The 16,943-nt window shown below is 35.7% G+C and overlaps 1 long non-coding RNA gene across 1 annotated transcript; it reads left to right on the top strand.

Annotated features, from left to right (window-relative positions):
• Window positions 1–216: 216 nt before the first annotated feature.
• LOC127548189 (uncharacterized) lies at window positions 217–11,405 on the top strand. Its single transcript, XR_007950334.1, has 3 exons — window positions 217–302; window positions 1,323–1,416; window positions 11,060–11,405. It is a non-coding gene; the product is annotated as an uncharacterized LOC127548189 (long non-coding RNA).
• The last annotated feature ends 5,538 nt before the right edge of the window (window positions 11,406–16,943 follow it).

A 16,943-nucleotide genomic window follows, 5' to 3' on the forward strand; every position in this document is an offset into this window, starting at 1 on the left:
CAAATATGGCCTCAGACACTTAGGTTGTGTGATCCTGGGCAAACCACTTAACTGTTTATCTCAGTCTTCTCATCTATAAAATGGGTTGGAGAAGAAAATGGCAAACCACTCTGGTGCCTTTGCCAATGGAGTAATAAAGACTCAGACATTGCTGAAATGACTCAACTATAAAGATGGGAGAATAGGGGTAGTTACACAACTTCCATTACTTCCCTGTTCTGTCTCCCATTTCAGTGTCCAAGGTTCCTGACCCAGAATTTGCCTATTCTCAGATGACTTGATTGGATGTTTTCTGCCATGTGGTAGGTGCTCTGGTTAATGGGGAGATCCAACAAGGGAAGGAGGAGGAGAGAGAAGTTCCCCTTTCTCCCCTGCAGGACTATCATTCCACACTTGTTCCAGACTGAGTCTTCATAGCTTCAGCTCCTCAGGAATTGAGTTATCCAAAGCCTGGGAGAGCTGGCTAATTTGTTTGATCAGCCAATTGTGGAGTCCCTTGTTTGACCCAGTGAGAGAGATGCTCACGCTTCAGAGCTGGATCAGAGCATCGATTCATCCCTAGAGTCCTATTAGCGCCTCAAATTTACCTTCTCACTTCCTGTGACTCTAGCAGCTCATGTGATTTGGGAGAGAAGGCTTTTCCTGCACAGGTTTATTTATTCAAAGAATAGTTGTCTAGTGTCTATTATGTACAAGAACCCATCTTGGTCCTACTGGGGATGAGTAAGATTGTTCTATCTCAAGGAGCTTATACTCTAAAGGAGGAGATAGATAAGAGACCAACAGATCATCAGAGAGAAAGACATAGGAGAGGAAGGGAGGGGAGAGAAAGAGAGATAGACATTTAACAGAATCAAGCTAAACTTTGAATAATTTTTTAAAAAGCCACAAAAATATTCTTACAAATGAAAACAAATAGCTAGAGGTTGTATTAGAAATTGAAGAATAATACCAACTCAATTTCCAGCAATTTGACCCATTGACTGCTAGCATTGATCATAAGGAATCATAATTTAATTTCAGGTTTAATTATTGTTGCTTTATCCAGGAATTCTGTTACTCATGGTGAATTTTTGAGGGAGAGGCAGTCATGGAAACAAAACAGAGGAAAATCCAATTAAGGTTATAGAAGGAGATCCTTCAAGGTTAGGGAAGAAGACAGGTCCCTGTGGGAGGAGTAAAAGAAGGATTTGTTCATTTATAATAATTATTATTAATATCAATATTTATTGACACTATGGTAAGCACTTTACAAATATCATCTTATTTGGTTTTCATAATAACTCTAGGAGATATGTATCATTATTATCCTTATTTTACAGATATGGAAACTGAGGCACACAGAGGTTGGATTTGAACTCAGATCTCCCTGAATCCATATCTAGTGGTGTTTTTCTATTGTGCCATCTCCTATGGGTAAGTGGAGAGCAATGGGATTCATGAGATAGCAGTTGCCATAGGAGAAAATGCACCTCTCCAATTTTGGCACTGGGGGGCACGTGCTCATTCACTTTGTTCCAGTGATAGGTGGCTGTTATGTGAAGAGGGTGAGAGTAAGGATCAAGGAGAGTACACCTTAATGACTTCTCCATATCGCTGACATATCAGCAGACGGATTCATCTTACTGAGATTGACAGGAAAGATTACTTCCAGAACGGAGATATCCGACGCACAGCTATGTTTCAAACTATCCTATCAAAGTCAGGACAAAGTGAGACATGCCAGAAATTGGCAAGGACATCGCAAATGTATTTTTGGAGAGTCCAGGGAAGAAGTTTTTATTTTGGATAAAACCAAACTAGTTCCTTGGACCACTTTGTCAAAGGACAACTTCCAAAATGAATTCTCATTTATAAACTTGACATGGAGAAAAAGCAAACCGGCAGTCATTGGATGGGATTTAACTCCAACAATGCTTCTCATCTTTTAACCACTGAGAATATGATTCCAGAAAGTCTGGTTAAAAGACGATGATCTCTAAAGGGGATAGATATTGATGTCCTCTGCCATATTTTTATGAGTTAATATGACCAGAAAATATTGATTACCGTAAAAGCTTGCTTAAGCTCGGAGACCTCCTGTTCATCCTGTTCATTATCTCATTTACAATCATCATTCATGGCCATTTACAGTAATTCCCACTGCTTTATGGTGAGGGGATGAGATTGAGATGACCATAACTTTCTCTGAGCTGCCAAGTTCTGATTCTAGCTGAGAGCTGATGACGATTGTCAAAGGCTGGGGTGGGTAGCAATGTCCCATTTACAATTCTTTAAAAATACAGTATGCATCTTCAGATCTTGGATCCTGGCTGAGTACTGATGTTTGCAGCTTAAATTGCAGGGTAGATTCCTTCAGTTCATTTGAATCATTCAGTTGGATGTCCCGTTTTTCTTTTTCTTTTTTAAAATTTTAAAAACTATTTATTTATTGGCTGTCCCATTTCTCACAGCTAAAATACAAGTGGTTTAAATTCATTTTCAGGGTCTGCAAAATATTTCTCCTGAAAATGTTTACACTTCTAGCTTTCACAATGGAATAAAAAATACATTGATTTTTACCCATCTCGTAAGTAATATAAATAACCAGGGGCCTGACTTGGGAAATGCTCTGTATATATCAAGCACGGTTATCTAGCATTTTCTATTTTAATTTAAATTTCAATACTCATTGGTGGGAAAGGTGGTACAATGGAGAAAAGGAAAAAAAAATGGAAAGGTCAGAAAACCTGGATTATGAGTTAGTATGACCATGGATGATGTATTGCTCTTTTCTGCACTTGATAGTCTTTTTCTGTGTAATTTGAGAAGATTGGAATAGATTTTTAAAATTTTTTTGTCATCTTTATGCTACAATAATATTACATTGCATTTCTCTATTACAATGTATTTAGCTACCCCCCCACCCCAACTGCTCAACACATAAGTTATAAATGAGTTTTTTTCCCCCTGACACAGTTAGGGTTAAGGGACTTGCTCAGGGTCACACCGCTAGGAAGCGTTAAGTGTCTTGGGGCCACATTTGAACTCACCTCTTTCTGACTTCAGGGCTGGTGCTCTATCCACTGCATGACCTAGCTACTCTACAAATGAATTTTTGACATTGTAAAAAAATCCTTCAATAGATATTTTATACAAATGATTCTTTTTCTTTTCTTCCAAAAATATTCTTAGGAAATTAGATTTGTGGTTTTTTTATTGTAGTAAATTTATTGTAATAAATTTTTATTGTAGTAAATTTATTATAATAAATTTTTATTATAGTAAATTTATTTATTATTTTATTAATTTATAAGATATAATATAAAATTTATTAATTTTATTTACTTATAATTCACATTACATGGATCATGTTGGGGTGAGAAAAATCAGAGCAAAAGGGAAAAACCATGGGAGAAATTAAAAAAAAAAAAAGAAAAAAGAAGTGAACATACCATGTGTTGATTTACAGTCAGTCTCCTTAGTTCTTCTGGATGTGAATAGCATTTTCTTTCCAAAATCTATTGGGATTGCCTTGGATCATTGAACAGCTGAGAAAGATCATAGCTGATCATCTCACATTCTTGCTGTTATTGTTTACAACATATTCCTGGTTCTGCTTGTTTCCCTCAGCATCAGTTTATGTAAATCTTTCCAGGCCTTTCTATATTGTTTTTTCAATAATTTTATAGAACAATAAGGAATACATTATTTGTAAGGCTCTTTCCATCTCTCTCTATTTTTCTAAAATATGGCTGATATTAACTGATATTAAGAATCTTCTATTATAAGAACACATTATGCTCACTATAATTTGAACATTTTATTTTGGTTTTGCTATATTTTGGAAGGGGAAGAAAGGAATTCTGGACATGCAACTCCTTCACTGTGGGGAACTCTCCATGTGGAAACTCCTTGCAGTGATACAAATCAGCACCTCGTATATCCCTTAGTTTCAGAAACCCAAAACTTTGGGAAATAAAATGGTCATATAAGCTATATATGTTTGGGACAGGGCTAAATCCAAGGGTGGCCCCCAAGTCACCACAATTTGAATGTGTTTCTCATAGACTTAGTCTTTCAAAACTGACAATATGGGGATTGGGATGGGTACTGATCTTTTTATGATCTATTTGAAAATCTGCATGTTTTGTTTTTATTAGTAAGTAATTCTGAACATGGGGCATCGTGGCTATAATGTCAGACCTAGAGTCAGGAGTTCAAATCTGACCTCAGAAGCTTACTAGCTGTGTGACCCTGGGCAAGTTAATTAATCCTGCCTGCCTCAGTTTTCACATCTGTAAAATGAACTGGAAAAGGAAATGGCAAAATGGCCAGTGTCTTTGCCAAATAAGATTGGAGCTTCCTTGGTCTCTGAAACTTTATTAGTGAAATGAGTCTTCTGAAATGTACATCATGAGAGACTACTATTCATTACCTTCATCTACCCTTTGAATGGAATGGATGTAGGCAAAGAGAGAATGAATGAAGGGAGGAACAATTGCACTTGAAAAGAAGACAAGGAACCTTCTTTCTGAAGGGTTGAAGTAATGTCTTCAAATTAAGTTAAACACCCAAATTTAAGTTTATTCTAATGGCTCCGGAGAGCCACCTTTATCAGATGTTAAATACATTTTGCTGCTTGTCTGGTAGGGGCTGACAGGCAGTTAACAGCTCTGCTGGTGGAGGAGAAGAAATAAATAGGTAGGCAAGAGTCTCACAGCTCCCAGTACTAAGTGTGATTAGCAGACTGGATCATCTGCACATAATTGGTATTTTCCTTTCCCATCTCATGGAAGACGGTTTGTTGATATGTTTGGAGCACCAGGGCTGGGAAGTAGCCACGCAAAAAGATGAAGTGATAAGGCATTTTTTATTGTTTATGTTTTTTTAGCTCCACCAGTAAATGGGGATGTTTAATCTAGACACAAAGGGCTACAGCAATCTGAAGGTCAGACTAGGCTTGATGTGTTTGGCCCCATAGGGCAAAATCAGAGCAGTGAGTAGAAAATGAAAAAAAAAAAAGAATTTTTAGTGTTGATAATATAAGAAAGATTCTAAAAATATGAGTTTTCCAAAAGTAGAATAGGCTATGTGTGGGTTAGGTGGTTTCCTCTTCTTGAAGACCTTTGAATAAAAGTTGGATTTTGTCATTTATATAAAGAGAGTGCTCTTTTTTAGGCCTCAGTTGGACTTGTTGTTTAATCCTTTTCCCACTCTTTATGACCCTATCTGGGGTTTTCTTAGCAAAGTTACTGGAGTAGTCTGCCATTTTGTTTTGCAGCTCATTTTATAGATGAGGAAACTGAGGCAAGGTTTTTCAGGTCATTTCCTTAGCTAGAAAATTCCATTATCTGTGATTTACACCTGTCTTGTCATCCCCAAAAGAATATTTCAGTTTTGACATGCTTTTAGCAGGCCAAGAGGAAGACTAAAGTGATAGATGTGATAAGAATGTAAATATGTTTTTAAAAAAATTGGTCTCATTATGAAGGAGAAACGTATGGCAGAATAGAAAGAACTATCCACTGGAGGCAGAGGACCTTGGTAAAATTTTTGATTGTTACTATCTGTATGAAGCTGGATAAGCCACTTACCTCCTCTAGTTATCTATTGCCTTAGCAATAGAATGAGGCAATTGGACTATGAGTCTTTTAGTTCCTTTGAAGCTTTAAGTCTGATCCCAATACAGAAACAGATAACTAAGGTGGTACCATGGAGCTTTGATTCAGAGCCATAAATTTAGAAGGTGCTCACAGTATTCTTAGGATATTGCTAGATGACTCAATAGATATAGCACTGAGTCCAGAGTCAGGTAATCTTGAGTTCAAATCTGGTTTCAGACACTTATTAGTTGTATGACTATAAGCAAGTCAATTTACCCTATTTGCCTCAGTTTCCTCATCTGGAAAATGAATTGGAGATGGAAATGGCAAACTATTCCAGTATCTTTGCCAAGAAAATATTATGGATAGTAAGAATCCACAAAGTCATGAAGAGTGAGACATTATTGAGTGAACAACTTTTAACAAATATAAATAACTGAAATTAGCATATCATTATTAAAAATAATTAGTTGATAGAAAATTAATAGAAATTAAGTACTTCCTCTGACTAGGGGCTATTTTCCAGGCTAAGGTCTTTCTTTCTCTTCCCTATAGCCATCCTGAAGGGCAGCTTTTTTGTGTCACTTTTTCTGCCTACAGGGACCTGTGTCTAAGACCTATGCCCAATCATCCCCTGATTTGAGGGTCTTTTTATGCTGGTTGTAGAGGTGGAGTATTGTTCTTAAACTTAATTTTCTCATTTGCAGGTTAGAAGAGTTTGGATCAAATGACCTGAAATGCTTCTTCCATTTTAAGTCATAATTTATACAAGCAAATTTAAACAAAAATTACAAGCAAAATTAAACAAAAAATTGCACCTGCCCTTCCCCAGGTATATAGTATGTGTGTTAATAGCATATTATAGCTAAAAGAGACCTCAGAACTCATTCACTGTAAATGTCTCATGGGTTTATAAGCAAGTGACTAGAATAAGCTAGTGACAAAGGGTGGTTTTGAAGCCAGAACCAGTGTTCTTCATCCATAGAACATAGAGAATGAAGTAATGCTGAAAAAAATTCAATTTAATCTAACAAATATTCATTAAGTGATTACATGCAAATGAAAGCATTCTATTATTATGTTTTCATCATCAATGATGCCATTTTCTCTCCGATTAACTCTTCCTATAATTTATTAATGAAAATAGAAGATAGATCCAAGATGGTAGAGAAAAGGCAAGGATTCACCTGAGCTCTCCTAATTCCCCTTCAAAAAACTTTAAATTATCTCAAAATGAATTCTGGAGTAGAAGAACTCACAAAAGGATAGAGTGAAACACTTTCCCAGTCCAAGACAACTCAGAAGGTCAGCAGTAAAAATCTGTCTCACTCGTGTGAGAGTGAAACATTAAAGTGTAGGTGTTTCTGACTGTAACCAGAGGTCTAGCAGGAGGTCTCTGGGGGGACTGAATCAGAACAAAAGCAGCTTTAAGGAGCAGATAGATAGTGGAGTGGATAGAGTGCAACCCCTGAAGTCAGGAGAACCTGAGTTCAAATCTGGCCTTAGACACTTAACACTTCCTGGCTGTGTGACCCTGGGCAAGTCACTTTTTGTTGTTGTTATTTGCTTGCGTTTTGTTTTCTTTCTCAATGTTTTTCCTTTTTGATCTGATTTTTCTTATGCAACATGATAATTGTGGAAATTTATATGGAAGAATTGCATACATTTAACCCATATTGGATTACTTGCTATCTAAGGGAGGAGGTGGGAAGAAAGAAGGAAAAAAAATTGGAACGCAAGATTTTGCAAGAGTGAATGTTGATTATATCCCAAAGAAATAATAAAGAAGGGAAAGGGACCTGTATGTGCCAAAATGTTTGTGGCAGCCCTGTTTGTAGTGGCTAGAAACTGGAAAATGAATGGATGCCCATCCATTGGAGAATGGCTGGGTAAATTGTGATATATGAACATTATGGAATATTATTGTTCTGTAAGGAATGACCAGCAGGATGAATACAGAGAGGACTGGCGAGATTTACATGAACTGATGCTAAGTGAAATGAGCAGAACCAGAGATCATTATATACTTCGACAATGATATTGTATGAGGATGTATTCTGATGGAAGTGGACTTCTTTGACAAAGAGATCTGAGTTTCAATTGATAAATGAAGGACAGAAGCAGCTAGACCCAAAGAAAGAACACTAGGAAACGAATGTGAACTATCTGCATCTTTGTTTTCTTCCCGGGTTATTTTTACCTTCTGAATCCAATTCTCCCTGTGCAACAAGAGAACTGTTTGGTTCTGCAAACATATATTGTATCTAAGATATACTGCAACATATCTAACATATATAGGACTGTTTGCCATCTAGGGGAGGGGGTGGAGGGAGGGAGGGGAAAAATCAGAACAGAAACGAGTGCAAGGGATAATGTTGTAAAAAAATTACCCTGGCATGGATGCTGTCAATATAAAGTAATTATTAAATAAAATTTTTAAAAAAATTAAAAAAATAAATAAAATAAAAATTGAACTCTTCTAAAAAAAAAAAAGAGTGAATGTTGAAAACTATCTATGTGTGTTTTTTGAAAATTAAAAAAAAACTTTATTATTATTACCAAAAAAATAAAATTCTTTTTAGTGAGTTTTAAAAAAGAAAAGAAAAGAAAGAAATCTCCCAGGAGCATATGAAGCAGAAAAAAATAATGACACATTTCCAGATTCAAAAGATAAATAAATATAAAAGCCATATAAAAAAAGATAATATCACCTTGAAAAATTTACAGACTCTCAAGACAATCTCTGAAAACAGCTGTACAAAAAATCTGAAGCTTGAAACAATGCCTCCTCCACCCCAGAAACAGAACCTGATTTTAACATAAAGTTTAAAAAATCAATAAATGGGTTGGAAAGTGAGCAAAAACCACAAAAATAAACTGACTATAAAAATTACTATGGTGACAGGGATGATTAAAATATGAACTCAAAAGAAGAAAATAAAGTCAAAACTATTATATCCAAAGTCTCATAGAAGAAAAAAATATGTGAATTGGTCTCAGGCCAAAAAAGAATTCCTGGAAGAACTCAAAAATATTTTAAAAATCAAAGTGAGAGGAATGATTTTTAAATGAAATTTTTAAAAGAAAAATTGGGAAAAGAAATGAAAGAGATGCAAGAAAATCATGAAAAGATTCAACAGCTTTGTAAGAAGGCACAAAAATAGTGAAGAAGATAACACCTTAGAAATAGAACAGGCCAAATTGTAAAAGAGAGAATTACTTAAAAAGCAGAATTGGCCAAAAGGGAAAAAAATATGCAAAAACTTACTGAAAAGAACTCCTTAAAAATAGAATTGGGCAAAAGGAAAAATATGCAAAAATTTACTGAAAAGAACTCCTTACAAATAGATTGGCCAAATGGAAAAGTTGGTTAAAAACAAACAAAACAAAACAAAAACAAACTCCCTGAAGAAAATCATTCCTTAAAAATTACAGTCAGAAAGTGGAAGCTAACAATTCCATTGGACATCAAGAAACTATAAAACAAAACCAAAGAATGAAAAAAAAAAGAAAATATGAAATGTCTCATTGGAAAAAGTATCTGACCTGGAAAATAGATCAAAGCAAGATAATTTATGAATGATTGGACTATCTGAAAGCCATGATTTAAAAAAAATATATAGACATCTTTCAGGAACTTTTCATGGAAAATTATCCTGTATTCTAGAACCAGAATGTATAATAAAAATTATCCACCAATAATTTTCTCAAGGAAATACTAAAATAAAACTCCTAAGGATATTATAGTAAGTAGTATTCCAAGTCAAAACCTTGTGAAAATTGAAATACTTATATTGGCTACTCAATAGTTTCTGCTTTTTTCTGATTCTTTATGACCCTTTTTGGGGTTTCTTGCAAAGATACTGGAATAATTTGACATTTTTCTTCTCCAGAAGATTTTACAGATAAGGAAACTGAGACAAACAGGGTTAAGTGATTTGCTGAAAGTCATACAATTGGTCAGTATCTGAGACCAAGTGCTTTTGACTCTAGGGTTAGTGTTGTTTTCAACTGTGTGCTATCTACCTGCTGAATACTGTCTCAAACAGAAGGCCAAGTCCCTTCCAACCTTGTGATTTCCAAGTTTGATTCCAAATTTGAGGAGTTAGCAATTGATGAGGTTTCCCCAAATTGTGGTTTAAATCAATTGCTTAAAAATCACCTCATAATTTAGCAAAATCTGGTAAATCTCAAAATGTGAAACCCTACTTCTTCTCTGTGAGTTAATTCATCCAGAGGAAGCATGGAATTGTGGTCAGGAAGACCCAAGCAAAAAAGATCTGGATTCACTTGCTACCTATGACATGTAGTAGCTGGGTCACCTTGGACAAGTTCCTTAATCACTCAATGCTCAATTCTCTAAGACTATAAGCTGTGGAGAAAATGCTGTTCCTCATTGGCAATGGCTGTTTCCTCTCCTAAGAGTTCCTCATCCATTCAAATTCACACACACACACACACACACACACACACACACACTGTAAATGTTAAGTTAATACATAAATAGGATCTATTGTTAATTATGTTTCTGAAAACCATGAATTTGCTTCTTGATTCTAGATCTAATAAGAAAATTCTTTATAACTAACTGAATTTAGCCCATTCATCATCCTAGACATTCTACAATTATTGCTAAACCTGAAAGAATTAAAATAATTTCCAAAGGCTCCTGAAATTTTGTCTAATGATAACCCGGTTTAACTGAATTTGGAAGGAAACTTTGAGTTTGCTTAGTCCAAGCACAACATTTTACAGCTGAAAAAGTTAAGGTCCCCAAAATTTTAAGTGATTTGCCCCAAATTATACTCTGGAATGGAGCTGAGGTCTTTGGATTCTGAAACCCAGTTTTTTTATTAACATGGGAAGAGTATCTTTTGTTTCTTTTATAAAGGCATGGATGAATGATGATCTGTTTTGAGGAAGATCAATCAATCAATAAGCATCTATTAAATACCTGCTGTTTACCAGGCACTATGCTGGGATACAAATATTTCCTTGAAGGAGCCTATAATCCAATGGGGGAAATACACTACAAAAAAAGAAGCTGAAAATTGGAGGAAGAGTGAGGGAAGAAAATACTTAAGAGCTAGATAAGTCTACATGAGTTCTGCAAGATAGGAAAAGAAAAGACAGCTAGTCTGGTCCCCTTCCTCAAATAGAGGGAGTATCCAAACAGATAAACTCCTAGATCTATTTGAATATTGCTTATTTTACTGAAATCTTTACCTTTTAATTAACTTCTTGTTTTGACTGCTGCATAGCCAAATCCTCAGGCAGAGATTCATGCAATTAGAATTTATCTTTACTTTCAAATATTTGGTTAATTGTTATTTACAGTCTGATTTTTATAAATAACTAATTCATTACTCTGGAACTTTGGGCAGATAATCTATATACATGACAGGAAAATGAATGTTTTACTTAATGATTAAAAGTAATTTGGAAAAAAAGTTCTTTTATGTCATTTTTCACAGTTAGCTGGGGCTCTCAAGTCCAACCTGCATGCAGAGAGCTATGAAGACCACCAGATGGCAGAGGTGATATGTGTAGGAACTTGTAATATGTGGAGCAGAGACCTTAGAGTTGCCATCTTTTAGGGAAAATGACACATATTTACTTGCTGAAGAAGAAAATTAAAGCCAGCGGGAAAATGTAAAGATTTGTTTTCTTAACATTCAAGCAAATATTCAAAGTAAAATTTTTTTTATCTCTCTGAAAATGAATGTAGATTTGTTCCTCTTCCCCCCCCCAATTATTTTTCTTTGCTGTCTTTCAAAGCTTCTGACATGAGGAAACTTTACATTTCTCTAAAGAAAAGAGCAATGAATATGAATTTTTGTTCTGCTATTTACTCCTAATAAATCATTAAACCTCTTTCTATTTACTCATTTGTGAAATGAGGGATTTGGGCTTGAACAATCTCTTAGGTTTTTCTGAATCTAAATCATATAATCCTACTCCGTGGACAAAGAAGTAACTAAAGTGAAATGATGGGCCTTGATCCAAAGCAGTGAAATTTGAAAGTTAGTAATAATGCTGAGACTTCTTCAAAAAATAAAAATAACATCTTGATACCTAAATAGCAAGGATAATTAGATAAAATAGGAAACTGATCCTTTGGTGATCATACTTCCAGATAAACTTCCTTCAGCTCCCACAGAATAGCCTCTTTATATCCTCTGGTCACAGGGACTGGTGTCTGGGAGATGTCAAAGACATTCTTCTCAAAATTTATTTGAAGGTTCTTTTGATACTTTTTCCAAGAGTAAGCTATTTGGTGAATCTTGGTTGGAGAAATGTCTTTGCTTTGGGTGTTTCCCCATGTCTGGAATGCATTCTTGCCTTACCTTCACCTTTCAGAATCTCTACTCCTCGAAAGCTCAGGTCAAGCTCTATTTCCTACATGAGTTTTTTGCTGATAGACTATCATTTTTTGTAGTTTTTTTCTGTTGTTTTTATTTCATCCACAATCCACTTGCCTTGAATCTATTTCTTGCATGTTTCTATATGTAAAGATTGGATCTCTGAATAGGATGGAAGCTCATTTCGGGGGGATATTTCATTCTTTTTCTTTTCATTTCTAGCCTCTAGTGTGGTACCTTTAGTTAGTTGTGGTTTTCATTTATGTCAAATGCTAAAATGGATCTGTAATCTCATTGATTCGGGAATTCTCATCTAAAGACTGCAATCCATCTCTGGTTATGTATATTGGGTGATTATTTTCTATGTTCTTCTAAAAGTTTAATATAAACTGTCCATCCAACATAATGGAGGTCTTCACTTTATTTTAACAGTACAAGATTATCAGTGTCTACTAAATTATCTCAACTGGTTCCTCATTGTAGCAAGATAAATCCTTTCATTCCTCCAGGATTGATTCTCAATCCCATTCTCTATAATGGCTATTCAAAACCTCTTCTTTTTAAGCTTCTCTCTGTCTTTATGTCTCTGTTTCTCTGTCTCTCTCTCTCTCTCTCAGCTGAGACACTTGCCTCAACTTCACACAATAATTCAAGACTCAGAATTCCCTCTGTTCCTCTTCACTTGACAATCACTTTCTCTTTTCAAACTTCTGTAACACTTCTTTCACTTTTCACCATTCATTCATCTTTTCCTCTAGTCTCAGATAAGAGACAACCCTTCTTTGCACCAAGGCCAATTCCTTTTTATGAACCTTTCATCCCTTCCCTTCCTCTCTTCTTCCCACAATCACAATTAAAATCACACTCCAGACTCCCCCTTACTTAAAGCAAAACAAAATCCTCACTTGATCCTATCACCTTTGTTAGCTACACCTGTTCTCAAACATCTTGCAAAAGCTACAACATATGATTGGGGCTCCATTTCCTTTAACTATCACCTGGCTTCTAACTTTATTGTTTAACTGAGAGTGCTCTTTCTAAAGTTATCATCGGGGTTATTGGGGGCAGACTCTGTCTATACCTACTCACCAAAATGATGGGAATTGGCCACCAAATAATAGGCTATGGGGAATGCTTCAAAGTATATTGGAGTTATGAGTCAGTGTCATAAGTTATCTCATAAGAACTTGTAGGCTTCTACATCCTACAAATCAGAAGGCAAAGATTTTATTACACTAAGAGCAGGCTAAATTCTAAAAGAAGTTTGCAAGGAAAGAGGTTTTAACAATCATTGTGGGATAAATTCTTTTGAAGAACTCACAATTAACCTGGAGAAAGACTGGAGGGCTAAATTCCTAAAGAAGTTGAGAGGATCTACAATGTGAACTGATCTTTTATAGAGGAAATACAACCGTAGGAGTTTGATATCATAACTGTCTTTCTGATTAAAAGGGTAAGGGGGTTTCCAGAGGCCTCCACTTGGGATGAAACTGTAATCAAAAGTCCATTAGAACAAAAGACCTCCTTAAAAAAAGGCTGAAATGATTCTTTCAGTGCTCTTCCCTGCTTGTTTCAGGGTGCATTATAATCCTTCCAGTGCTCAGGATTTCTCTGCTACCTCCAATTAGGATACCCAGGACCTCCTCAACACTACTAATGTCCTCCCCACCAATTCTAAAGGCTTTCTTTCAGTCCTCATCCTATTTATTCTCCCTGCAGGATTTATTTGTTATCCTTTGTTCTTGAAGAGAACCAAAATGTGATCATTATGTTGGAGTCCAGTGTGTGTCCAGCTGTGGCTGATCAGACCAGTATGAGCTTGGAGTGCTCTGCCATAGGTCGGACACAAATAGTCCTTAGGAAACTTGGAGTGCTTCTCTAACTCTGATAATCTTCAAGCTAATTAAATTCTGTTTGCTCACAGAGCCCAGCACCTTCTCTGATAAGGGCACACCATGCTGGCCATCCTGTGCCAGGGTCACATTTATTCCCATTGACTACCCTGTTGTCTTAGATACTCTCCTTTTGGACATTGAGTTTTCTCCATTTCCCTTCTAGCTCTTTGACTTTTCTTCCTCAGCCCCTTTTTGGTGAATCATCATTCATTCCATTAACGGTGGTGTTCCCAAGGCTTTGTCTTGGGTTCTCTTCTCTTTTCTCCATACACAGTCTTGGTGATCTAATCAGTTCATATGGGTTCACTTATCATCTGTGTACATATGGCTATCAGAACTATAAATCCAATCCTACTTTCTCTTTTGAACTCTAGTCCTATATCATCAAATATGTATTAGAATTATAATATAATATATAATGATATATATCAAATAATTAATAATAATATAAAATATAATAAATATAATAAAAATTATAATCCTCAAAGCATCTTAAACTCTCCATATACAAAAGGGAACTTGCCTTTCCCATAAAACCTACTCTTTGTTTTAGTCTTCCTTGTTAAGGACATCATTTACTCAAGTTCACACCATTAGTGTCATTCTTTATTTCCTTAGTCTTGCTTGCCCCACATAATCAATCTTCAAAATATTTTAATTTCTCTGTCCACAACATCTCTTGCCTATGTTGCCCTATTCCACTTATATGGTCATCACCTTATTTCAAATATTTATCATTTATTGATTAGACTATTATAAAAGCCTTCATTATAGTCTTCTTGACTCATTCCAATCCATCCTCCACTTAGTGTCCAAAATTATTCTTCTAAAGTACATATGTGGTCTTTGTTGTTCAGTTATTTTCAACTCTTCATTTTGACAAAAATAATGGAGTGGTTTGCTATTTTTTCTCTAGCTCATTTTACAGATAAGGAAACTAAGGCAAATAGGGTGAAGTAATTTGCCCAGGGTCAAACAACTAGTAAGTATCTGAAACCAGATTCATTCTATCCACTGGACCCCCAAGCTGCCCTCAGATATGATCTATATGCTGGCAAATGCTAGTGATCCTAGGGAAACTGAGGCTAGTGGATAGCCTGGGCTCCAGATTTCTGAGTTACAATTGAGTTAAAGTTAATTTGGTGTCAACTGACCAGGAAAAAAAAAACAACAACAACAAAAAACTAAAACCAAATCTGATTATATCAATCCCTTTCCACCTACAAATTGTCTGTAGTGGCTTCTTATTGCTTCTAGGATCCAATATTATCCTATGTTTAGTTTTTTATTTTTCTCTTCTTATTTTGTCATTCACCTTACCCTTAATTTCCTTTTTTGGCACTCTATATTCCATCCATATTGATCTAGTCACTGTTCCACAGACATAATGCTCCATTTCCCATCTCTATGCTTTTGCCCTAACTTTCCCTTATTCCTGGAATATAATCCTTCCTCACTTCTGCCATTTACTTTATTAGTCAGTTCAATCACTACAAAATTTCATGAAATTTTGCTGCCCTCTCTCCCCAACAAAAATGCTAGGGCAACCTAGGTAGGCCCCCTCCAAAAATATGCTATTACTTTTGTTTATATTTTCTAAATATGGATCTATTTCTCCCCATTAGATTGCAAGCTCTTTGAGAACTGGGATTGCACACTTAGAAAATGCTTAATAAATTATTATTAATTGAATGACTGTCACTAATTCTTCTCTTCCTGCCATACAATTTTTTGATGGAGACCTTTAATCCTGTTTTATTGGTTGTGTATTCACCCCATCTGTTCACATCCACTATGAACTTTCCCATAGCCCTCTGGGTTATACCCATCTTCAGTTCTTCAAAAATACGTGCTTAGCACGGTAGCTGGCACATTGAAGCCATTTAATAACTTGGCTGACACGTAACGTGATAAAACATTTATATTTAAAAGATGGATTATTACCTTTTGGGAAATTTTAGCCAGTAAAAGAGCTTTGAAGTTTCATAAAAGCAATTCACTTTGCCCTCCTTCTTTTCAACTCCCATTTTAAGATTTTTTTTCCACTTCCCAAACAGCATTGTGTCCAGCAGACCTAAACTCTGGGTTGATGACACTTAACTGGATTCAACATGTCATTGAACATCTTCTGGCCTCAGTTTTGTCATCTGCAAAATAATAAATTTGAGAGACACAATCCAATAATCTATAAAATAGCAGTCACTTATTTTTTCCCAGGACATAAAACAGAGGGTAACAACATGGTGTAGTGAGGTCAGGAAGGCTTGGATTCAAAGTCTACCTGGAAGGTGTATGACCCTTGGCAAGTCACTTAGCTATATTTTAAGTAACTTCCTAGAACTTTACTAAAGTCAGGGTTGGGTCATACTTCATAGAGACCGAGCTAAAGGGAATTCTGAAGCCGTATCATTCATTACCATCTGCCATTTTACAGACAAGTCAAGGAACTGACTCAAGGTCACATAGGTAGTAATTTACAGAGGTAAGATTTGAACCACAATCTCCAGGATCAGTCATGCTGCTCCCATGGGATGTTGTCTGCTTTGGGGGATGGAGTTCCACACTGCCCTAATCAGAGATCTCTCCTGTATTTACATCCACAAAACATATGAATGAATTTTTAATCATCTATGTTGCCTCTATTCCAGCTAGCTTTGCTATCTGCTCTGTGTCCATCTCTTTCTCTATAAAACAAATATGAACAACTGTCTTCCCTTTTTCAGAGGGTTATGGAAAGGAATTGAAGGGGATAATGAACCTAATGGGGCTTTAAAAAAACTAAAATGCAATATAAATGTGAGGCAGCATCTGTGACAAACTGTTCCATGTGTTTATCATGATCTTAATTTCTTCACATATTCCATTCAAACCTAGTATATGAAAATCACAAAGCATTACAATTTCACTATTTCCTTTTCTTACTCTCTTCCAACCAAGACATTCATTATTTACTGAGATAGCACTTTCCCCCTCTAAATTAACCATCTATTCCTGACTTGTTTTCCTTTCTTCTCTTTTCTTTTTTCTCCTCCTCTTTCCTCCCCTCCTTCCTTTCTCCCTTCCTCTTTATCTTCCTCCCTTCTTCCTTTCTTTTCCCCTCT

Source organism: Antechinus flavipes, chromosome 1 (genome assembly GCF_016432865.1).
Source record: "Antechinus flavipes isolate AdamAnt ecotype Samford, QLD, Australia chromosome 1, AdamAnt_v2, whole genome shotgun sequence".
Taxonomy (NCBI): Eukaryota; Metazoa; Chordata; class Mammalia; order Dasyuromorphia; family Dasyuridae; genus Antechinus; species Antechinus flavipes.